This window comes from Meleagris gallopavo, chromosome 10 (assembly GCF_000146605.3).
Source record: "Meleagris gallopavo isolate NT-WF06-2002-E0010 breed Aviagen turkey brand Nicholas breeding stock chromosome 10, Turkey_5.1, whole genome shotgun sequence".
NCBI classification, from domain to species: Eukaryota; Metazoa; Chordata; class Aves; order Galliformes; family Phasianidae; genus Meleagris; species Meleagris gallopavo.
In genome coordinates, this window is record NC_015020.2 from 18,845,362 (window position 1) to 18,870,373 (window position 25,012).

The following is a 25,012-nucleotide window of genomic DNA, read 5'->3' on the forward strand; positions in this document are numbered from 1 at the left end:
TTTTGGAGACGGTCTGTATACTTGAAATTGCTGAGGATAACAAGCGTTTACGAGACTCATTAATCTCCTCAGTCATTTCTTCACAGAATCCCAGGCTGGTTTGGGTTGGAAGGGAGCTTAAAGCACCCCCTGTCCCAGCTCCTGCCACGGGCAGGGCCAGCTCCCACAGCCCAGCTGCTCAGGGCCCCATCCACAGCCTTGGGCACCTCCAGAGGTGGGATGCCCACGGCTCCCTGGGCAGCAGGGCCGGGGTCTCACTGCCCCCGGGGTGAAGCATTTCCTCCTGGTGTCCTCAGGACCCTCACAGAGCTGCTTTGGGGAGAATGAAAGGGGCCTCAGCACGAGTCCTGTTCTAGGCTGAATTAGGAACTGTCTTTTGATTCAAAGGCAAAGGTGGTCGGTCTCACTGTAGCCTGTTTCCATCTGAAAGCAGCGTACCATGCGATTTTGGATGTGCTTCAGCTTTGCTGTATACGTAGCAGGATGCATTTCCCTAGTTCCAGAGTTGAATAGCATGCTTGTCTTTACTTCATGAACAGATCTGGTTTTGTTTTTCACTGGCTATTGATACGGCTTCAAGCCTCTGTTCATTTGAAGAAATAGGCAGAGGAATAGGCAGATTATTCTCTTGCTCAGTGGTACTGGACATGTGAAGTTGCTCTGTTATCTGTTGAAACTCTGAGGAAAAAGAAACTCGGAGGGAAAAAGATGGGGAAGGACAGGAGGTTCTCTTCTTTTTATTTCTGCAGAATGCGTTTTTCCACGCATCCCAAGAGAAGTTCCCGAGCAACAGCCGTGGAGTGGCAGGGAAGGCTCCAAAGGACATGGAAGTGAGGAGGGCTCATGGAACAGCAGACATGAGCACACGCAACAAACCCAAACCCTCTGGGTAGTCCTTAAACTGCCCTGGCAGCCTGCATTGCCTTGGAGCCTTGCTTGGTGCTGGAGCTGGTTTCCAGTAATGACTGATAAAGCACACAGATATCTGCCACACTGTTTGTGCACTGTGGGTGAGCTTCACTGCACAGCCATACGTTCTCTGGTTTGTCATTGCTTTTTATCTTTTTCAGCTTTTTTTGTTTGTTTGTTTCTGAATAACCTCAGCTAGCTCTCAGAAATGATTTCTCTGTGTTTCACTTCTGTTACCCTACATGATCTTACTGGAACATCACACTGATTCCACAACGGTGACATGTTCCTTTGTCACCCAGGGCAGGTTTGGGGGTAGTTTAACAGATCAGGTTGTAGGTTCTTCTGTAATTATCGTAGCACGAGGTTTTTGCAACAGTCAAATGGGAAATGCTCCTGGCAGAGGTGAATTACAGCAGTGTCACGGAGAATGCTCTGCTGGTGCTGTGATGGGCAGATTTGCAAACATAGATTTGGAGAAGAGATTGGGGAAGTTAAAACGTGAAAATTAGAGTTGCTCTCAGTCTCCTAATGGAGGACGTGAAAGAGATACAGAAGTAAACAAGCTGAATTCTGCTGAAGGGGTGTGATGACTTTTAGCCAGCGTCGTGCTGTTCTGCACAGCATGAACGTGTTTGCATCCATGTTCATTATGCCTTCACATTCACTGCTTGCCTTTTCCACGCTGCTGTCTGGTGTGACAGAAAGCACAGTGCTTTGCAAATCAGTGGGCAGCAATGCTTGACATCTGTGAGTCTGTACAACATAAGGCTATAATATCAGCCTGTAACTGATAGTAAATATTTAAGGCTATAACTTAACTGATAGTAAATACAGTGTAGTGCACTGGCATAGCGGCACAAGCAGAATGCAAAGCTGAAACGAGAGGACTGATGCCAGAGCAGCTGAAGAGTTTTGGGTAAAATATTGCCCAGGTAGTAGTCTTACTTTCCAAGAAATGCCTGCAGAGGTGGAGCCTTTGCTTTCAGATAAGGCTCTGTCACTGGGAAGCACTGTAAGAAAGAACAAGTTCAAGTATCTTAAAGGTTTTTGTTCTTTCAGCACTGTGAGTAGGCATTGCTGAGGAACATATCAGGCATTAGGAAATGCAGGAATAAGACTGGAGAAACAGCAACATGTTTAGCAATACATTTATTTTTTGTTGTTAAAATGACCTGTTTTTGTTGTGGGCAACAAATCGTACCTCCTGATGGCCACAGCTGTCCTCGTGCTGTGTTACGCTGCGGTGTGCTCCTGCCTGCTCCATTTTCCACATCACTGCAGTAGGGTGCTAAGCAGGAATCAATCGGGCCTGACCCAGATTGCTTTGGTGTTTTGACTTTCCAGTACAGTGGGAAAGTGGGGAAGAACTCAAAGTGAGCAGGATGGTGAAGGGCTGTAGGGGTTGAGGAGGAAGGACGCTGAGGGAGGAGGAGGGGACAGGCACTGTGGATGTGGTTCTTTTGTTGCTGCAATGATTTGCTATGTTGGGAAGCTGCCTGCTTTGCTACCATCTAGAACTCGTTTTACTAGAAAAAGAAAGCTGTTACGGGTAAAATTAGGATGCCTGCACTCACTGCAACTGAATTACCTTTCTGTGGTCAATAGAACATTGTGTAGAGCCCTTCTGCTTTTCTTTCTAAACAAGAAAGCTGCATTTTATCATGATGGAGCAATTAACTGCAGCTTTCCCCACAATAGGTTGCAATGCCACGAAAGAAGAACATCTGCCTGGCAGTTAATGGAATTAAATGGGATCCAGGTTATCAATTTTTAGGGGATAAATCCGTGCTCTTGTGGTGAACGAGCTCTTGTTGCACTCTCAGCAGCTCCGCGTGCAGCTCAGTCACCGTGCACTTGGTACCCAATGCAACATGGGCAGCCCTCAGGAAAGAAGAGCCTCATTCTGAGTACAGGTGTACAGCAGGTAGATCTGAATGTTTGTGTACTAAATAATTACCGTTCTGTTGCATTGCATGTTTGTCTTGTTAAGAAAGTCTGTGCAGTAACTTGTATTCTGTTCTATTGATTTCTGACCTGGGCAGCTGTCTAGACCTTGGAATGGAGAGTGAGCATGTAGCACCACCTGAAAGCATGCCTCCCCAAAGGAAACGTAAGGAGAAATTAATCTCATTTTATCAGCGAAGGAAAACAGGAATCAAGAGGTATTTCTCTCAGCTTAGATATGGCTCTTACACTGGTACAGGTTGTCCAAGTGCATCCAATTACAACAGAAAGTGCTTAATGAATAGTCTCCTTTTATAACATTGGCATGTAGTTTTTACCCTGGTCCCACAGTATTTACTGTACGGTTTTGAAATGCACAGTATACAGTCTGAAAGCAAGTGCTTGCTCCTTGCCTTGTCAGTACATAAAGAACCACGTAAAGAGGCCTCGGTGTGAATTGGAAACGTTCTGTGCTGCTCCTTCATTTCAAACAGCTTTAATGAACCCCACTGACATTGTGCATATGCAGGTAATGACTGCATAATGATGGACAACTCCGTTAGGTTGGAGGGAAAGTTTTCTTTCATAACAGTAATGCAGAATTAGCTCTTCCATTTTATTGGGTTTGTTATTACCAAGATAATTGGAGGACCTGAATCTGCAGGGATCCAATGCGTTCTGGAGCTCCTGCCACAGGAAGGGTCTGCATCCATTGCATGTGCTGCAGTTGCTGTCCGTCAGCAGCAGCTCGTGCTGTCCTGGCTAGGCACTGTGAGAGCAGCTGCTGGGACCAGAGCCCAGTGTGGCTGAACGAGACAAGGCTTTGGGGCACTGCCCCATGCTTCCACCTCTGACCATCGCCTCCGAATGCTGCCTTCGTGTTCCGGCCTCGGGGAAGTTTTGTCTGCTCCTCTCAGGTGAGGACCAGATGTTAGTGAGCTACACGTTTATTGCCTGCGGGTCCTTTCATCTGCCAGTGATGGTGCCTGGTGAATGCACTGCCAGCCTCCAAATGGCGCATAAGGCAGCCATCTACGTTTCAGAAATGCAGATTTCTGTGAGCACGCAGGAACCATGCAGGAGCCAGGTGAGTGACAGATTAGTCAGACTTCAGTGCCAGCTTTCACGATCTTTATTAGATCATCTGTGAGAGAATTGAGAGCTTCTTTCCTGGAGACTTGAAAATATATATGCAGACTATTACTGTTTAAATGTTGCAGAAAGCAAGATGGGGGGAGTGATCTACCTGCCTAAGAAAGTAAAATCAAGTAGCTGCCTATCCTGATGCCATTCATACAACACCGCAGAAGTAAGAGAAAATAAATGATATTCATGGCATAATACGTTTCTTTCTAGCCCTTCCTCATCTTCAGAAATCCAAATTTTATCCTAAAAAGTCAAGTTCCTGTGAATTTTCCTAGCAGTATCATTTGATTCTGAGATACTTATTGTACTCTGGCAGAAGTATTTGCTTGTAACATAAAGACAGGTGTTGTTGAGAAGCTCAGCTGCAGCCTTGGGCTGCCATAGCCTTACAGAAGCACCTGTGTCCAGTGCCCAGTGCTGCTGCTCGTCCTGGGAGTCTTTCTCTGCCCAGCATCACAGATGTAGTACACAGTACTGATGCTTTCCTATGAATAAGCTAAAAGCACAAAGATGGTAACGTAACCTTTTGACTTGGATATCTCTGTCTGTGCTGTCATCTGTTGTTGCAGTTTCACGTAACCTTAATTTAGTACATTTTTCTCATCTGGGCATATACATTTTTGGGAGACCTCCTTACCCCACAGCCTGGAATGTCTTCCTGTTCTTACCAAGGACTGCTCATGTGCAGCTTTCGCAGAAGCAGAAGTAGCAGCATAATGACCATCAGTATGAGTACACTGAGTTAGAGCAGTGTTTCCTCTCTGCCATAAAACCAAGCTGTTTTTATGCACCACAGATGGAGACACCTCTCTGCTGCTGGAAAAATGGCATGGCACTCAGCGTGGGGTTTGCGTGGCTTGTGCTAATGGCTGAGTGGTTGGGAGTCCTACTGTAGGAATTGTGGCACAGGCGTGGGATTGGTTGAGGATCTAATTCCTGGACATTAATGAGTGCTCATTTAAGAGGTTCTCAACCCATTTACCTTGTTCCTCCTCTCTCAAACAAGTTAGATGAGGAGGAAATTGGAATATTTGTATAAAGAACAGATGAGGCGGATAATCCTAGGGAGGCTCATTTTTCATCAGCATTCAGTTAGTATAACAATGAGTACATTCACAGCGTATACAAGGGCTTGGATTTCCAAGAGCTGTCACAACTGCAGAGCTTTTAGCACCTTTATTGTGTGTCCTGGTGGTATGCTGTGCAGGCTGAGCGGTGTCACCGCTGCGTCCCCTCCAGTGCCTTTCCCTGGGGTTACTACTGATGTGGTTTACTTTGGGATGGTGTATTTGCTTCTGACCTTATCTCAGTTTCCCAAATTCTTGTTTTTTTTTTTTTTTTGAGGGGGTCACAGATGTGGAATCACAGGATACTGTGGCTGGGAAACATGTGCTTCCCAGTTTGAAGCATGCTGTCCCTCTGCACGGGTTGCAGATAGGGCATGGTGGTCTGCTGTCAGGTCAAGTGGACAGTGCTCTCTGCTTTTGTATTTCTTCAGTGGTTGGATTAAGGAGGAAAAATTTCAGAGCAAGTGGTGATTGTATGCACCAAACTGATCGCTGTAGATTAATGATGCCAACCTCCAGACACCTGTAACTTTTGAGGCTGGGTAAAGCTCCCTTCTCCTGTAGTCATTGTGCCCTTCTAAATCTAGCCAAGGTCTGCATTGTCAGATGGGATCCCCTTAACAAACTGCACGGGGAGCTGTTGGAGGCCAGGAACATGAAAGCAATGGCTCTTGCATTGTCCCTCTGGTATTTGTAGGCTGGTTTGCATCAGGCCGTCGGTGACGTTGCCACTTGCTTTCCAACAGCTTGCCATTAGACTGAGCCAGCATTCATTGAACATATCTATCTTGGGGTCACACAGTTGTTACAGGGCAGCCCTTTTTTCCATGATGCTGAGCTCCTTCAGCTCCGGATGATGTAATAACAAGGAAGGAACAAATGAGAAAAGACGGTGCAGCATAGAGAAGGCGACGCCAGGAGATGCAGACTGGAAGAGCAGACACAATGAGAAGACTTTGAAATAGGCTTCTCTGGAATGCAGTGTCTGTATGTCTAGGGTCTATAATCAGCTGCTGTCTTTCAACTTACAGAAGGGTTAATCAGTCACCTCTATAGGTATACTGATGTTTTCTCACACTCTTCTGCCTATGAGAGAAGCACCTTCCTAAATCAGCAAGACCTAAGCTCTGCCTTGCTTTCTAAAAGAGAATGAAGAGAATTTGCACCACCGTCATTGAAAATTGCCTCCATAAGGAAAAAACATTAATCTCTAAATGTCAGGCTTTGCTATTTTTACTGCATATCCCAGAAAAAAGCTCTTGTGTTGCTGTATGCATTCCGGATTGCAGTACACAGCACGCCCGCCGTAGACAATCAGTACCGTTTGTCCTGTGCTCTTCCAGGGAAAGAAGCATTTGTAAGAAGTCAGAAATGCCTTCTGGTGGTCAGTCTTTTGTGGAAGGAATCTGAGTCTTCTTCAATGGTGCTTGGAAAACATCGGGGGGTTTCTAAGAGCAGACAATGTATTTTGGGTTACAGTTCCACTTACTTGAATCATGTAAGGTAGTGCTCCATGAAGGCCAAGTGAGAAACGTCAGGGCTTTGCTCTGTGGGACAGAGATATTTTCTGATAGATTGTTTTGTTGTGTTCTGAGCATATTAATATTGTTTGGATTTGCATTCTATTACCCACTAACAGTATGTGACAGCATACTCCCTTTGTAGTGTACTTGCTCAAAATCGCCTCCAGCTGTGCTTGAGAAATGGATTTGGTTGGAATCCTTGGTTAAAATAATTCAGAATAAGCTAAAAGGCCTTACACTGATGCTAATTCACAAAGTGAAATTTGAAAAATACTATGAATTAAGATCATAGACCTACAGTAGATACAGAAGCTGGCCCTGTTGGCCTGGGCCAGCCGTGCTGGGGAGGAGATGGGGAGGAAGGAGACTTTCTGCTCGAGTCTCAAGGCGTCTTGGGGAAATCTGAGGAAATTCAGCGGTGCTAAAAAGATGCATAGGCTTTCTGCATTGTGCATGCAGTTCCCTTTGGAGCACACAGTGGGGTCATGCACAGTTTCCCATTCAGGGCTGTGTCAGAATGTTTCCATGGGTCTCAGTGCAGATTGCTCTCTGACTCGCTTCCACCCGCCTCCCCTCCATGGCCTTGTGCTCAGTCTTTCTGTTGGTGGACTGCTTCTCATTTGTTATGTAAATCCCAAGAGAGCAATCACACTGAGAAACCCTGGTCTTGCTTCTGTGCAGCAGGGATGGAGATGAAATCAGACAAGGCAGGCGCGAGACAGCCAAGCACAACGTTGAGGGGTGTGCTGGTAACTTTGTGGGTAAGGAGTGAGGAAATGAACTCTGGATTATATAGGATTGAAGACTCATTTAAAGGTACGTGCCTGACGGTGTAAAGCAAGTAATCAGGAATCTTGGAGCGATATCATGTGCCCATCATAGAGGTCAAAATCCAGGAAACCAAGAGTGTGAGCTTGTCCCTGAGAAGTGGTTGGGCACTGCAAAGTGCTCCAGGCTGAGAGTGCTCCCCAGGGAGGGGACGTTCGGGGCAGTTGCTCTATGGGTTTGCGTCCAGGCATCAGCTGTTGGGTTTTCTTCTCATAGCATTTAACATTGAACAAATAGATGGTGTATTTCATTGCTAAAAATCTAATTTCTGAGTTGGTAAAGATGAAATTGCTCTCCTAAGGAAAGTCTCGGTTAATATCCGATTTCTCTTGTTATCGTCACATTAAGGCAAAGAAAAACAAATTCTAATTGCTTCTGGACTTCAGGGAGAATATTTCCCATGTAATAAACACCACAGGTTTGCTCATTCAGATGTAGCAGGGTGGAAACTGATTTCTTGGGGAAGGAGCAAGTGCTCATTGTGGGTGAGTGGCAGCAGTCATTGTCAAATCCAGATGATTTTCTTTGTGAACGGAAAGGTCCTGGCTAGCAGTGATACAGACTTGAAATGGCATTGCCTGAGGCAGATAATACCCTGTCCAATGCGTTTGATTTTGCAGAGATAACAAGCTGAGTTACATTTCTGCTTTCAGTAATATTAATGGTTCAAGGAAGAGGACTATCAGAAACCAAAACAGATGATGAAATCCGCCCTTTGTTCTGGCATCACTTAAGGTAAAAGCTAGCGGTGCCTTAAGGAAATCTTTGCAAAAAGTGGTATTTAGTGGTTTATGAAGAAAAATAGAATTTGTAATGTATTTTTGCGAGATTTACAGCTGCTGGGGATTTTGGTGGAGCGTTTGGTTAAATACGTAATGAATAATTCAGGGCGGCTGATTTATGAACCCTGTCAGATAGCCTAGCAGCCAACTTCCAGGGCCTCAGACAGAGACAATAAGCGCACGGCGCTGGGTGAGGCAGGGCCCGCCGGGATGTCAGAGCTGCACTGCGAGCGTGGGACGGGCAGAAAAGGAAAATCTCCCTCCAGAAGCAACCAAGCCATTCCGGGGCAGGGGGAGGCGGTGGGCAGGCGCCGTGTGACGGCCTACACACAGCCGTGTGCTGTGCTCTGCTGGGCCGCTGCAGAAATGGGAAGCCAGGGAAGGGGGAGGTTTCCCTGATGAGCCTGCAGTCTTAATTAACCAGGCTTAACAAAAACAATTACCGCAGATGAGGCTTAAAAGGAGATAAGAGAGATAAAAGTGGATCTCAGATAGGGAGGAGAACGCAAGCAGAGATCTGAGTGTTGGCGGCGCCGTGCCTGTGCCAGGACAGCAGGCACCAAGACAGCCTCCTTTCCTGTGCTGCCAGCAGCCTGTTTCCATACGGGATCTCTCGTTCTGTGTTTTCAGAAACGTGAATTTCCAAGCTGAGCGCAGCATTTCAGAGACTTAAAAGCGCATCTCTTTGCAGCGTGCGCTCTTCACCTCTCCACGCTGATGCATTTTGAAGGAACTTCGGGTTTGAAGTTACACAGCAACCTCTGAAAAATGGCCGTACGTCACCACTGAAAATAAGTGCATACAATTATCCCACGTTCCCCACTTGCCATGAGGCTGTGCTGGGCATCCTGGGCTGTAACAGTTGAGTGGATGCCAACACGTGAAGGGCGGGCGGCTCACAGACATCACTGCTCCCTTTGTGTTGGTGAAGGAGGTAGCGGTGATCTGTGGACGTAACAAAGCTGCTCACTGCCGCTCAGCCAACCCTTCCTTGGGCACGCGTCTCCTTACAGTTGTTTCTGTGCAAGAGGCACTAGGGAGACAGCCTTGAGGTCACCCGGTGTGTCATGGTGCTGTGTGCGCTGGGGGCTGGGAACCGGGGGACAGCAGCAATGAGACTTCGGCAGAGTTGGAACATGGATCTCTGCAGCTTCTTGCGGCTGAATGGGATTTGACTTGGCGCACAGAAGCTAAATGGATGCGATAACTCCGGCTGGTTTTGTCACCAATAATTCCCGCCTGAAGCAGGATATTAAAAAGGACAAATGAATTAAAAACAAAACTGCTACTGACGGTGCATTTTTATTTCACTCTCTTAATGTTAAATTAATTGTTGACAGGGATTATTTAGGCAGAATGGGCTTGTGCTATAGTTTAAATTAAGCCATTGTGTTATTACTTAGCATGCAGAAAAGAACCTTCCAAATTTTGAAAAGGTCACAGCTGTTAATCATCTCAGGAAGGCAATAAAATATTCCAGTAATGACTCAACTGAAAGGAACAGCCGAGATGTGGAGCTCAGCGGTGCGTGCTGCTGGCCGCGAGGTGCGGCGGGGCTGCGGCTGCTGGGGAGCTGATAGCTGCCTCTGATTAATTCCTCTTGTCAGCCCTGGTGGCAGAGGTTCCCAGCTAGCCGTGCTCACTGCGAAGGAATGCGGTCTTCGGGGGGGTTGTTTTTAGCTCTTTGGTTTAAGAATTGTAGATCCCTCCTGGGTCGGATGTCGGACTCCTTGGGCTGCCAGCAGGTCGGCGGCTGCGGCGTGGGAAAAGCCATCCAGCAACCTTCTCTACACCTGCCTCACATCCTTATGTTAAATAGGAGGTACAGGTACAGCACAAGTAAGAGAATTGACAAGCTCTCCAGTGATTCAGAAGTCTTTGGTTAGCCAAGCTGCGAAGAGGGTCCTCCTTCCCCCTCATCCCTTAAAGCTGGTGGGTCCTTACTAAAGAGGAACACCTTCAGGTTATGGAGCACAGTAGCAGAATGACTTTGATTCTTCCTTTTATCCCATTATTCATGCTTTTATCTGTTACCACTGTGATATGTTTTTCACTGCTTGCATTAATACCTGGAAATGGATGTTGACAGTCAGTGTGTGTTAGCTGTAACATGCCTGAAAGATGGCTGTCTTCTGATTGTAGCCATTCTTGATATTAATCCCAGTGGACCTTTTACGTTCTCTTCATGTTTCCTTTCAGACCCATTATTTCTCTGCAGCACACACTGCCAGTTCACGTGCTGGCATTCGGTTTGTTTTCCCTTCCCTGGAGTGTCCCTATCCACAGTCATTTTTACTGAGAAGTGAGTGAATTCCTCGTGTTTTAGGCAAATGAACTAAGTAATCCAGAACCACCTGAGTGCCCTGCTGCTCCTGCATCTCTCAGGCTGGTGTGTTTTCCTGCACGGTTTGCCTTACCGTGGCTTCTATCAGCCACAGCATCTCTTTTTTTGTTCCAGCTTTTATTGTCTGCACTTTGCAGAGAGCGCACGAATGGGCATTGAAGCTGAGTGCAATATATTGGCTTACCACCTCTAACCTTGCGTTTACTTTTTAGAAACAGGGCGGGTATTCTCTTATCTTTAAATATTTTAAAGATACTGGCTGTCTTACTTAGCTGTTAAAACGTGTTTTTTTACTCCACAGCCATAATCCTTCCCCGAACTGGTGGGGCTGGGCTGTTTTCATTGGTGTGCCGTGCGTGGGCCTCCTGCTTGGATTTGCATTCTGTGCAGAAGATTAATCTCTAGGTCATCAAATTTGAGTCTTCTGAGGACAGACCACGAGGAATTCTCTGTGCTGCATGTTTCTGAGTTGCTGGTCACACAGAAAGTGCCTTATCCAGATGGCAGCTCCCCTTACCCCTCCCGTTGTGTAAGTGCAGGCTGCTTGGGGCTGAGCTCTGTTGTTTTTATTCAGTGTCCCCGTAGGCACACGGCGCCTTGCAGCATGCCCAGAGGCACACAGTGGGTGGCAGAGGCTGTTCTCTCTCCCAGGAGTTACCTGGCAGCCTGAAGCACAGCCTCCTGGAGCCCAGTCTGTGTAATGTGTGACTTTAGTGGACATCCTGGGGTGTCTGGTCCGGTCACCAGCCGTGCCCGCTCCCTGCTGGACCCCTTCTGCTGGGAGAGGGGAGTTCTGTGCTGGAAAGTGGGAGTCAGAACTGCCCTCCTCTTCTCTAGGTACCACAGCCCCGAGCAGCACCACTGCTTCCCATCAGACTGTCAGTGCTGCTGGTGGACCCTGTGGAGCCCAGGCCCTCCCTGGGACGTGATTTTTAGGGTTGCAGTAATTTATCCACAGATTCTCCAGTAGCTGGGAGAAGTCTCTGCGTGTGAGAGTCAGCGCAGCTCCGGGACACGTGCATCTGCAGGAGCATGTGTTGTGACAGCTCCCATATGTTGCCACCTACACGAGGAAATGTGATTTCTGCCTCATCAGCCTTAATCCTTCCTGGGAGAGAATGCAGGCGTTTCGCAGGGCGCTTGACTGTTGACCAGCCTTCCACCATCATTGCTCCAGGTCCCTCGTGTCGTTTCTAGAGCCTGTTAATCTGTTTGCAGCCCTGAAGTCCCCTGCTGCTCCCCATACATCAGCATTGTGAAATGATTTCCCTGTGCGTTGTCCATGAATATGTAACCTGTGTTTTTTTGTGCCAGGAGGAGCGCTGTGATGGGAACTGTATGGGGGGCAGCAGCCATCCTGCTGTGAGTACATGAGCTTGGCCTCAGCCAGCCTCTTTCCCTGTGTGGAAGGTGCTGTGTGGCTGGGAGATTATCCCAAAGCACGAATCAGATCTGTAAGAAGAGATTAAATTTACGTTTTTTTTGTTAAGCTGGATTCATCCCAGGTTGGTCGGTTTGTTTCTGGGAGCCCAGTATTGCAAGGCACCATGCTGCAATTGGAGCAGCAGTAGACAAAATCCAGTGAATTCACCAATTGCTCTTCAGGCTTATTTAATATTTTTAATTGGTCTTTTGTCCCTTAATAAGCTGTCTGTTGTCCTGCGGACCACGCTGTTAAGTAGAGCAGTGGGCATACTTTATTTCCCGTATATAAACAACCAAGATTAAACCTGCAGTTGCTGATGGAACATCACTGGAAATTGTGGAGCCAGATTCCATCAGAGTTTTGAAAAAACAATTTGCTTTTCAGTGAAAGTAGTCCTCCGGTTCACGTATTAATATCTGAGGGTTGAAAATAGCGGTGAGTGCCCACATGGAGTAAAAGGGAAAAACTGTTCCATGTTTTTGTCAAAATAACTGGAAGTTTGGCCAGTCCAAAATTGGAGTGGCCACATGACCGTGGGGAGTTGATGATCTCTGGTAAAATGAGGCTGAAAAAACAGAAGGTCACACCATAAACCGCAGTTCTGTGCTCTGCTTCCAACACAAATTAGGCAAAGTGTGGCATTGTTCTGCTAGGACTGCTTTCAGTGCCCATTGCTCTGCCTCTAACTACGCACAGCGTGCAGGGAAACATGCCATTTTCATGATATATTTCCTCTGTCTTTTGTTCTCTCTGAGGTTCATACTCATCCCATGAATTCTTCTATGAATTCTAAGTAGTATGTCACGAAGGTAAATAGTACAAGTTGCAGGTACAAGTGATTCATATCTGGTTTAGTGCACGTTGCGGTCAGGATGTATGGCATCGGTGCACCCACCTTGTTGGCCTTTAGCCCAAACCACGGAAAGAGATTTAATGGAAGCTCTCTTTGGCATCACCACCAATGGTAATTTCCACCTGGCTCCACTCATGCACGGTGAGAAAAGAGAAGGAGAGGATGTGAGTGCGTTGGGATGCCTCGCCTGGGCTGCTGACCCATGCCCAGCAATGGGGGGGGGCACACACTGTGTCTTCTGTGCTACCTGGGTAACCTCACATTGCTGTGATGGCAGACCCAGTGCCACCCAGCGTCACCTTCACAGACCAAGGGGAAACTGGTGTCATGTAGTGAGCCTCCTTCTGCACCCTGCAGCAGAGGGGCATTCTGAAAGCCGAGGGTCCCCAGGAGTTTCTTTCTTTTAGTTAAACGTCTTCCTGGGTGGCTTTTTTCCCTCGGAGAGGTATGACTGTTGAGATGCTTTCCCGGAGGAATTTCAGAGCCCCCAAATAAGCAATAGCATCCCAATAGCCAGCACTCGTGTTGCAGCTTGTTTACTTGAGGAAATATGCATAACACGAATTGTAATTCATTAATCTGGATGCATTTTCCCATAATCGTTAAATTAGTTTTAGACTCTTTTTAATCAATTTCACGGTGCTGATCTGCGTGTCAGATCTGTGTGTAGACATCAAGGTTTGAAGAATACTTCCACTGAAAAGCCTGTACTTGTGTTGAAAGCTTTAATATTGAATTATTGATATTAGGCCAGGAGTGGATAGGTACGTTTGCCTCCAGCACCAGAAGCATATTTTTTAGTGCACTGTAATCTTTTACCGTAACAATTTTCTGTTTCTTGCAATGCATCTCTCTCTTTGGCTGACCGAGCAATGTTTTTTGCTCATCATCTCTATATCCAGAAAGGCAAATCAGCCATTATAGAAGCCTGGGAAACATGCCGGGAGGTCAACGAGTCGCTTGCTTTTTCACATCTTACCTTCGTGAGGTCTTACAGAATCCTACTTCGAAAAAGTAGGACAGACAGAAGCAAGGTAAGATATTACTTAAAAAGATGCTGCTTTCTGTGGTTACTCTCAAGCACTTTCTGTTAATTGCATAAAAAGTTTCAGGAGAAGAAGCTTTCCTCCACAGCTGCTGGAGATAGGGCAAGAAATAATGGGCAAGTTCTGAGCGAGGGAGGTTATGTGAGCACAGACATTCTGGAAAGCTTTGTGGGGAAAAGGGGAAAAGCTGAGCCTTTGCCTGGGAAGGCTGTATGGTCTCCACCGCTGGGACACCTGAATTCCCTGCTGGATGGGATGGAGTTGGAAAGTTTGGGATTTCCTGAACACTTTCAGCTATGGAAAGAGACCAGGTGATTTCTTGAAATGCCTCCCAGATCTGTTCTCTGTTCATAAAAGTGCTGTGTTAGATATTATGGAGAACCTCTGTGACAGCATGGAAAGATGTGCTGTGCCTCTGTAATGCGTATAGTAAAATTACAGGAGCTAGCATAAAAACCATTTATCTTTGGAAATGCTGCTGATTGCCCTGCTCCAAGGGCTGTTCTGTACATGCATGAACTGAATGCAGGTCTCACTGTGCTACACAGACCCACGAGGAGTGAGATGCCTGGTAGCAGCCCTGCTGTGTAGCACTGTTCTGCAAGGAGCATCTTCTTGGGAGCCTCTTGGCTTCTCCTTGTGCAGTGTGTGGTGCTTCTAACGTCTGCAAGGCATAAGGGCTGGATCTACAACATAAGTCGTGCAGGGAGGGAGAAGGGCCATAACATCTCACTGTTGCTTTTACCTGTGTCCTCTTCTCAGCTGCACTATTGGTCTTGCAGTACCTCGCTGCAATTAAAGTCTCTCTCTGTGCTTCTGACGAAGGTGTAAGTCCCCTTGTGTACGTGTCCAGTGCCATGAGCTGTAGGTCAGAGTGGAAAATAATTGCTGGAAAGATTGATGCCTGCAGTTGCATAAGAGCCCAGCGCATGCGTCCCGTCCGCCTGCCCCAGCTCTGGAGCTGAACGTGCCGTGGGCACTGCCAGGACACCTCCTGTCCTCAGCACAGCTCTGTTGGGCTGCAGGGCACACCCTGCTCCACCACGTCTTTCGGTGGGCTCATTCCACGCATTGGATGTTTGCCTCTTCATGCAGAGGTACGGCTGTGGTCTCTCCTGCCTCCTTTCTCCAAGTAGTTGCCATCCATAGTGCTGCAGAGGCTGGGTTCCAGCAGCAGCTCCTCCACTCGCTCACTGCCCTCCGGGTGACTGCACGGATGGCTCTTGTTGGTGTGCTAAAGCTCTGTCCGCTTGGACGAGGGCTGCCGTGCTCAGTAAGAGCAAATCCAGAGGAAGACAGTGAGGACCCACTGTCTGTGGGCACTGTGTGCACACCACAGTTGTGAGGGCAGGGTGCAGGAGCCGTGAGCCCCAGCAGTGCCCTGCCAGCCGGCTTTCCCCTGCAAGGACCCACTTTGGGAACGGCAGTGCATGCAAGTTCCTTGCATGATGCAGAGCGTGGATACCAGTGCTAGACATTGCCGTGTGCTGCCATCTCAAATGTGATAAAAGGGAGAAATAGGAAGGGAGGTAGTCTGCTGCAAGTGCACGCTACCTAGTTACTATGGCAGTTAATCAAGGGACCATGGAAACAATGCAGCCGACGTTCTGCGGCTGCTTCTGCTGCTCCCACCTTTAAACTGGGTCAGCCAGAGGAGCAGGGAGCAGCGCTGCTGGGTGGGGGCCTGGGTGTGTTTGTGGGCTTTGTGTTTGCAGAGGAGGAGAGAGGGTGGTGAGGCAGCAAGGGATCTGACTGGTAATGTGTGCTGTAGCATTTGGGAAAACAAACAAAAGGATCCCCAGATCAGAGAATCTTCCTGTCGGTCTCTAGACTGCATCCACGTTGCTTATGTAACAGGAACAATTTCTGTTTTGATGTCAAAACACTGCCCAGGTTTGCTCAGTGCCTACATGTCTTCCTTACTGAGGGATAAATCTGTGTACCATCAATCTGATTCTTGGTCCTCTTCTTGTCTTACGTAACAGAATGAACGACAGCTGCCAATGTTGGCCAGGTTAATTATACCTCTGTGGATAATCCCTCACTCTATTTGGTTCCAGCTGTTCTGGATGGAGCTGGATGTACCTACGCAGGGTTTGAAATGCAGCAATGCTGTGTCTTTAATCAGCGTTCATTTTGTTTGCATCTCGCCCTGGCACCTGGCAGCCTGGATGGAACCACTCAGGTCCCAGCCCCAGCAGTGTAATTCTGTTGTGTTTTTAACTTCAGGAGGGCTCATGCAGTGAGTGCAGCCAGGCCGTCCTTCTTTTGTGTTAGCAGTCTTGTTCTGTGTCTTCTTTTAGGAGCATTATTTGGTGTCACTTAGGAGGAAGTTAACAGCTGCTGTGCTTTGTGTGACAGTGGTACCTTCACTCACCGCAGATTTTGTTCTGCGAGATAAAGTCATGCAATTTTCTCTTAAAAAAAAAAATAAATTGAATATAATTTCTATTAATTAAATGCGTTACGAATGTTACCTAACATTCTCAGGGATTAAAACGAAGATTACTTCTTGTCACTGTCAGCATCCCTTCCTACGTGCCTCTAAATACCGTTTCTGTTATGGGGAGCGCCACGGTTACTGCTGCACCGTAATCCTGAGCTCTCCTTGCAGGGCCACCAAAGGGCTGTGGGAGTCCTTCCTGCACCCCGGTGCCCCTTCCAGGCATGGACACGTCCCCTTCCTGCTGTGCTCTGTAGTGGTGGTGAATGGAAATCCTGGTTTTTAAACTGAGCATCGTGTGGAGTAAAGTTTAACCCAGTCAAATCAAGAGCAGTGGTGAACAATTGCCAGTTTCTGTGAGTTCCCAACAGTGAGGACTAACTCATGGAGTTTATCTATTTTGGATAATGAGGTATGATTTTTTTCCTTAGCGTTGGGGTGGATTCTCCATTTCTGCGTGTCCCCTTCTTCATTAAGCAATAATGCAGGCAGAGTGCTTAAGACACCTAAACCCACTGCACACAAAGAAGGATTTGTGCTTTGTTTGTAATGCTTCAGAAGAGACATCGCTGGGAGTTTTGACCTTTAAATTCTTTGGTGCTTTTTGATATTTAAATTGAAACAGTATTTCTCCTTTCCTCCTCTCTTCCTTTTAGAGTAGCTCTGTAAGGTCCTGCAGTGACAACTTGCACGGCTTCAGCTTTAAGGTCTCCCAAAGAAGTCAAGGTGCCACTGCTGCCGTGATAAGGGAGTGTGCAAACCGTGATGGCAGCGGGCAGGCAGGGCTGGGTGTGCAGCACCGCTAAGTCCAGGAGCTGGATAGCAGGGATGGAGAGATCTGGGCCAGCAGCACTGGGCCAGCACTCTCATTTGAGCCAAATGAGGGGGGATGTAGTGGTGCTGGATGGGAGCAGCACACTGAGCCTGTGGTTCCTGGGGTGAGGTGCTGGAACAGGCGGCCCAGAGGGGCAGTGGATGGCCCATCCCTGGAGTGTTCAAGGCCAGGTGGGATGGGGCCCTGGGCAGCCTGGTCTAGTATTGGACGTGGAGGTTGGTGGCCCTTCCTGCAGCAGGGGAGCTTCATGATCCTTGAGGTCCCTTCCAACACAAGCCATTCTGTGATTCCTGGGCCAGCACTAAGCAGCTGCCAGCATGCAGGTCCTTGGGAGGGTGTGAGTGCCATAGGAGATAGATGCTGCTCTCTGCTCAGCAGTCCGGGGTGGGCAGCGTGCAGACAGAGCATCCCTGCGGCTGTGGGACCTGGAGCAGCAGACACTAATAAAGGAGAATAAATGCCTGCCAAAAAAAAGCGCGTGCTGCTTCAGGCGGAATTTTCCATTCTGCCGAGCAGTTTGGTGTTTGTGTGCTCAGACTTTCAAGTCACTTGAGTGAAATAGCAGAAGTTGTTCCAGCACTGCGGGCAGCAGCAGTTCCTCCTTGTCCATCAGCAGAAGTCAGAGGGTTGCAGCAGGACTGAGCGCCCATTTCGGGCAGGTGTTCTCTCCGGTTAGGCTGGCGTCTCACAGTGTGTTCTGGTAGGGCTGTTCAGGAATGGAGTGAGGAATGCGGAAGCTTTCTCAATGTTTGGGCTTCAGGGAATCCCCTTCTCTTGGTCGGAGCTGCCGTGGCACACAGGGCACTCTCCAGCGCTCTGCCACGTCCCCCTGCTGACATTTAGTGGCTGTCAGTCGTGCATTATTTTAAGAATAGTGATGGAGGGAAAACTGGTAGTCAGATAGTGGGTAAGCAGCCATTATGTCAAGAAAAGGTTTCAAATACTACAGGTTTAATTACTGCCTTCTACCATGAAAGACACAGGTGGGAGTCATTAGCTTGAAAAGAAGGAACCCTAAACCAACTCACCACAAGGCAACTACTTCTTCAGTTCTGATTTGAAAATAGATAACAGTGAAATTGCAGGAGTGTCAGGGTAACACTAAAAGTGGGAGAATTGCATAATGAGGCAGATTGACCAGAGTGATCTTCTTTCCAGGATGGACCAATGGGTAGCAGAGAAAGGGGATGTATTTTGAAATTCAAATCGAGATTTGAACTTGCGTACAACAGGGTGTAGCTGGAAAGATGTGCTGCAGAGCCCAGCTGAGATTTCCACTTCAGTAAGGTTTGCTTTACTCTGCTCAGCATCCTTGGTTTGGTTCTTCAGAAGGGCTCCAAGACCTCTCCTAGAGCTGTTGGTCACAGAGGTGTCCGACAGTCTGAGCAGGCAGCGCTGCTCGCTTGTTCTTTGCTGCACGGACTTTGGGAAGCTGCACCATCACAAGCACAGCTCGTCGCCAGCGGAGGAGCCTGCAGGAATGCTGACTAACTTTTGTAAAAAACAAAGACCATTAAAATCCAATGAGGATGATGAAGCAATGCGGGCGTTGTTACGCATTGCTTCACCTCTGCTCCCTGCCCGTGCCGCCGAGATCCCAGCTGCCCGCACCCCGAGCCGTCCTGCTGCTGGCGGTGGCACGGGGTCACCTCGGGCTGGCGGTGCCCGGCGGCTGCGGTGTCCGTGGGGAGAGGAGGGAGCGATGCTTCGTGCGGCACCGCCGTAACCATGACACTACGGACGTCATCCGGCGAAAATAGCAGTCGGGGCGGCTGCGGAACAAAGCTGCGGCAGCTCCGCTGTTCTGCGCGAGGGTCCTTAGCGATGCCGTATGCCTGCGGCTCATTTGCATAGAGATTAACGACCCGCTCTAAACTGCTTTCTGGCTTTTTCATCATAAGAAATAATATCAGAATTGCAAGCGCTGAGGGCTGCGCCGTGGTATTGAACTAATCGTGGAACCAGGCATCGCAAAGCGGAGGGGGCCCACAAGGTGCACTCAGCCCAGCCCCCGCACAGCAGCGCCCAGCCCAGCTCTGTGCAGAGCGGTGTCCCAGCGCTCCCCCAGCTCCGGCAGCTCAGGGCCGACCCACTGCCCTGGGAGTAGTGCTGTGCCCACCGCCCTCTGGGGCTCAGCCTTTCCCTCACCCCCCGACCCTCCCCTGACACGGCCCCGTGCCATTCCCTTGGGCCCTGTGGCACTGAGCTCTGCTCTGCATTGCTTCCTGTGAGGTTGTGGGGCCGCCACGAGGAGGTGTAGGGCGCTCAGCTAGAGCTGTAGGTCTATCATGATGCCTCCCCCCGTGAAAGACTGCGGACGCACAGCCCGGCTGCCTGCTGGAGCACCTGGGTTGTACTGAGGGGTTCCTGCATTTTCCTCCTGTGCTGGTGTGCTGTTTGATTGCCGTAACTCACAGTTGAATTTCTGGTTTGCTTGCGTCGATGCCAAGGCCAGCCAGCTCTGTTTCAGTTTCCCCCGGAGTGCTGTGACAAAAGGACAGGATTACAGGGAGCCTTCACATCCGTAATGTGAGGAAAGCAAATCCGTCCTTTGTTCCTAATGAAGTTGCTGAAGACGGGCATGAGGGTCACGAGAAGGAAATGGCAGTAAGGAGAGGGAAAGCCCATGTGCACACTGCGACTGACGTCAGCAACATGCAGGTCCGTGGGGCCTGTGGTCCTGGTGCTGGGAATGGGTTTTGCCAGGAAAATTCGGAGTTTACTGGTGATTAACAAAATCAGTGAGCAGAAAGATGAATTGCTATTTTGGACGTTTGAACTCCTTTTCAAAAGGAATGAGTTATTTATATTCGTACATAAATAGTATTAGTGGAGCTCTCTCCTGCCTTAAATAAATTGTCAGAGAGTAAAGCTGATGTTAAGCAATTTTGTCTCTGGTATTAAAAATGAGCTACAGTGTTATGAATAATCTTCAGACCTTTATTTGTACTGCTTGGGGAAGTTGAGGAAAATTTCACTTGACTTCAGGGAATAAATTCAACAGAAATGTTAGAGCACTTGTTTTTCTCTCATTCCCTTGGGCTTTTCGAGCCTAGAAGCCAGACATAATTTTTGCATGAGACGTTCAGGGCCGTGTAATGATTTACGAGCTCTCCTTTAAGCTTACAGTGCACCTTCTTCCACTGATGGTATGTTAAAAAAAATAAAAGAGGTGATGGAGTTCAAACAGCGTTCCACAGGGCGTCTTCCAGGAGGGCTCTCTCAGCTGAAGGCAGCTCTGGGAGCAGCGTTTCCCAGCTCGTGGAGGTCTCCTGGGTCGGCTGCTGAGGTTCAGAGCTGGCTCTCTGGTGGGTGACGGCTCTGACTCATCTCCATCCTTAGCCTCCTCGTACCGCATCGCGAAACGTTCTTCAAAGGAAGGAGAGCTGGAAAAAGTTTTCATTCCTGGCAACACCCACAACAAAAACTCGAGTCAATATATTCAACACAAAGAACTGACATGAAAGGAATCCGAATGTTTTGTTTTGTTTGGCAAAAGACATTTCAGCCGGAGAAGAAAGGTGAATCCCTCAACTAACGGCACAACCAAGACAGCGCTGCCAAAGACAATCCGTCATCTCTCCGCATCAAAGGCACTGCCAGTGCTCTCCTTCTGCTTCCTCAGATCAAAGTTGCCTGTATCCATAAATTACCTTTATTCAAAATTGCTGATGGGGTTTCCATCGACTCCTCACTGTGAGATCTCAGAGGTGTTCAGCACGAAGCGCAGGGGGGAAGCAGTGAGAGAGGGCTGAGCACAGCAGGTAGCTCGGAGGTAATGTATCCAGCAAAAAAGAATGGATATGCTGGCACTGTCCTGTGCTCTGACCCACAGGTGCCAGCAGAACTGCACCTCAGTGTTCTGTGTAAGTCCTGGGCCGCTCAAATGCCTTTTGATTCTTTGAGACCTTTGCCATAATTAAGTCAGGCAGGATACCATAAAATGGGTACCACAGAATGGCTTGGGTTCATAAGGACCTTAAGACCCATCCAGTCCCAACCCTTTGCCACGGGCAGAGCTGCCACCCACTGGATCAGGATGCCAAGGGTTAAAATGAGATTGCATGTTTTCATTGCCCGTAGATATCTGTAATCTTTTCAGACTCCCACTGACTATGAAAGTGCTCATTGCCAGCCACGGGGCCTGGTAGTTTCCTTCCTGTGGAAATCAGTATGGTTACAAGCTGGTAAGCAGACTGGTATTTTATTTTATTTTATTTTTTTAAGTACATACATATAAATAAAATATAAAATACAGAATTGTCAAACAATTCAAGTATTTCCATTCTGCCCCCTACCAAGCTGCAGCCGCTTCCACAATAAGTTCTCAATCATAGAAGCAATTGAGAAAAAAAAATTGTGTACTGTATTTTAGCGTGGTGTCTTGAGAGAGCAGCTCATAAAAAGTGCATGAAGTTAGTCATGAAAAAGGCCCATCGCTTCCTTCTGCCCACACACTCCTCAGTCCAGCACCGCACTGCAGCTGCAGCCCCAGGTCAGCCCTCACAGCTGCTGATGGATCACAGCTGGCAGCTCCTCAGCCCCGGGGCTCTTTGATGGCATCCCGCTGAAGCCACTCACCTGTTGGGAAAGCAGCACCAGCTTTTTGTGGGCTTTGCAGGGCTTTTCCCTGCACATTTTCCCTTCCATTGCCTGCTGCTGGCGCCTCTGCCAGCGGTGACGCCAGAAGGGGGACCGACGCCGGTCCTCGCATTGGTTTGCATTGGTTTCAAACCTCTGGGGTTTGCTGCTCTGGGGGATCTTTGCGTGGTGCAGAACGTCACGTGAACAAATAGTTCATTTCTGCTTTCAGCGAGCTTTGTTTTTCTCCCTTTCTATTTCTTTTCCTCTGTATTTCGGCGAGGCCCAGCTCCCCGTGCCATGGCCAGCCCTCTCCCTTTCAGTGACAGGTTTGGGAAGTGCTGACAGCTCGCAGTGCCATGGGAACAGCACTTGCTTTTTAATCTGCTGTAATCAAGTACATAATCAACATAATTAATTTCTATACCGTTACTCTCCTTGCTTCAATTGCAAAACTACCAGAAATTGCTAAATTGATCCTAATTTGGGGGGAGTGTTTTCCCTAAGTATTTTAGGTAATTTCCTTTTTTGCTAGCTGTTAATTGCTAATCATTGTATGGATGAACTCTGTTTTACCTCGTGTTACCTTTGCTCAACTGCTCCGAGATGTTTCTGTGTAGATGTATGAGTTGGAGTGGCAGCTCCTTCTTTGCAGAAAGGCAGTACGATTCTTGGTTCTGTGCTCTGATCCTGGAAGGACACCATTGCCATGGCAGGGGTGGGCTGGGTTGGAAGCCAACCCAACCATTCCATGATCTTTGCTGAATGGTGATGACCAGTTCCGTGGTTATTTCTGCAGGTGATGAAGCAGATGGAGGACCTGGGGCTGCTGCCCGTGGCAAAGCCCAGCCTTTCTGCTTGATACCCATCAGGTGGGAAGCTCGGGAAGCAGCCCCTCCTGCCCAGCACACTGCAGGCCAGGTGCTCTTTGCCCATTTCTCCTCTTCCTGATGCTCTGGGCTGTAGGTCGATAGGGTGCCACTGTGGGATTGATTCCAGTGATTCGGCATCCTCATCCTGAAGCTCCTGGTGGAACTTCACCTGGGCTGTGAGCTCCAGCTGCACTAATTTAGCACAACAGTTCGAGTTCTTTTCGTTGAGATAAAGGTGCGTGTTCTGCTGTCACTTCTGCAGACACAGCCTGTGTTTCCCAAGTAGTTTTCTTCTTGCTTTTCTACGTTCCTTTTATATAGGAAAGGGGGATTATTATCACTGCAATTACCATGGAGACAATTACCATAAAGTATTGATCGACCAAGATAGATTAGTGAGCACAAAAGGATAGAGGCTGTCTCTATGGAAACATGGATGTTTAGAGAATTGTTTTTTTCTCAGGGAAATAACTATTGTTTCTTTCCCTCAAACAAGCTTCTGGGTTAAAATCACTTTGTAGTTTTAATTATAATTGCTTGTGTTTTAATCTGAAATAGTCTTTTCTATTAAAAAAAAACAACGACGATTTACTGAAGAGCTGCATCATTTGCACAGTTTTCCTTAGCACAGGGACTAACTGAAACGTATCCTTAACCGTTGATGACAAAGAGGCCGACAGGATAGGCTGTTTACTTGCAGAAGTTGGCATGTAGCAGTTGTGCGTAGTGGATCTCTGAAGGAGAAATCCATTGCCATTTGGTGAGTGGTGTGGCCAGGTTGGCACAAACATGCACTCATGGCCATCTTGGTGCCCTGCAGGAAGGGTCTGCTGCCACCAAAATGAGCCCAGGAAGATTCTGTCACTGTTTTGTTTAATGGAGCTGAACTCGGACTCCTCTTTCAGATGTAAAGGTACATAGCTGTTGTCTTGAAAATATGCCACACCGACGAGGCTGCAAGTTGCTGAGTCGTTTCTTAAATTCTTCTGTTGAAATGAGCTGAGAATGTCGTCCCTCATAGGTCTGCAGTTGGTTTAGGTGCTCGAACCTTTAGTGGCAGTACTCTCTTTTGGCACTGAATAGTTTAATTAAGCAGTATTCTGTGTCTCAGGGCACGACGGAGCTGTTTGCAGAGGAATTCCTGAGCATCTGAGGGGAGGGAAAACAAGGCAGGTGAAGTAGGGCTTAGGGAAGTATTGAGGCAACTGCATAAATGTATGTGCTTGGTGCTGTGAGCTGGAGGAGCATCTGAAACAGGTGGCAGAGGAAAGAAAAAGGAGAAGACTTGGAAGGGTGATCTGATAAACAAGCAAACTGTGATTTTATCCTTCTTCATTTGTTTGTTGCCCTACGCACGGAGAAGATGCTATTCCTCTCCTTTCCTTCCAGAGGAAAGCAGCCCAAGTGAGTGAAGAGGTCAGTATTGCTTTTACAGAAGCGATACAATAGCCATGTTCTTTTTATTAAATGGAAAACGAAGCATATTGTTTGCCTGAGCTCTGCAGTTGGTTGCATCAAGCAGTGCTTGATGGAACAGGAGAGGGGCCACCTGTGGCCACGGTCACCCCGTTGCTCCAGCTCTTTGCTATGCACACTGGAGAGGACTCTCGTGTTTAATGGGTATCTTTTGACTTGAGCCAAAGCTGAGTGCTCAACGAGCTGATCTGTTCTTCTGTGATGCCGAGTGCCTGTTCCACTGGAACGGATGGAGGAGAGCCGTTGTCTCTGGAGAGGTGGTCCCTCAGATGTCACATTCCCCAAAACAGAAGTGTTTCTATCAGCTGCTGGCACATGAGGTGAGCTGGCTGCAGGGCCCGAGCTGCACTGCTGCTACAGCTGTTAGCACGAGTTCCTTGGAGAAGGGGTTTTCTTTCCATTACGTTTGCATGGCACTGGAAAACAAGTGGCAGCTTGTGCTGCACGTTGGAGGAGATGACAGCATTGGTTGGGCTTCCTGCATTGCACAGTCCTGCGAGAGGTGCGGGGCTCCTCACCTGTCTGCTCCATTGTGCTTCCTTCTCCCACGTGCCAGGCACATTCATGACATACCAGCAAAGGCAGTGATCCAGAGTAGGCTTTTTTTGTGTGCGTGCTAATCTGTAATTAAGAAAGTAATGGCATCCTATGCTTATGTGTTGTTGAGTCTTCATTATGAACAGTGTAATTAAAGGCACGAGATAGTTCTGTGTCAGGTTGTGATCTTTACAAATAATTAGCTTCAGGGACACCAGCAGTTTGTGACATTTCGTGCCTTGAAGTACTGCTTGCATTAATTTTTCCAGTTGCTGGCAGAGGTGTACCGACATGACTGCCGTATGTGAGATTTATGCCATCGCGTGGAAAGCGGAGATTTTCGGCCTTGTGATAAAAAGATGAATGCATATACAGCACCTTTCTTCGAGGGAAATCC

General features: G+C 48.0%; 1 protein-coding gene and 1 long non-coding RNA gene across 3 annotated transcripts in view; one reads left to right on the forward strand and one right to left on the reverse strand.

Annotated features, from left to right (window-relative positions):
* LOC104912416 (cAMP-specific 3',5'-cyclic phosphodiesterase 4B-like) overlaps positions 1-25,012 on the forward strand; it is an 81,141-nt gene that overhangs the window by 20,467 nt on the left and 35,662 nt on the right. The window lies entirely within an intron of this gene.
* On the reverse strand, positions 18,416-20,828 carry LOC109369294. The gene is made up of 2 exons (XR_002118190.1): positions 18,718-20,828; positions 18,416-18,640 (listed from the first exon to the last, which is right to left on the reverse strand). It is a non-coding gene; the product is annotated as an uncharacterized LOC109369294 (long non-coding RNA).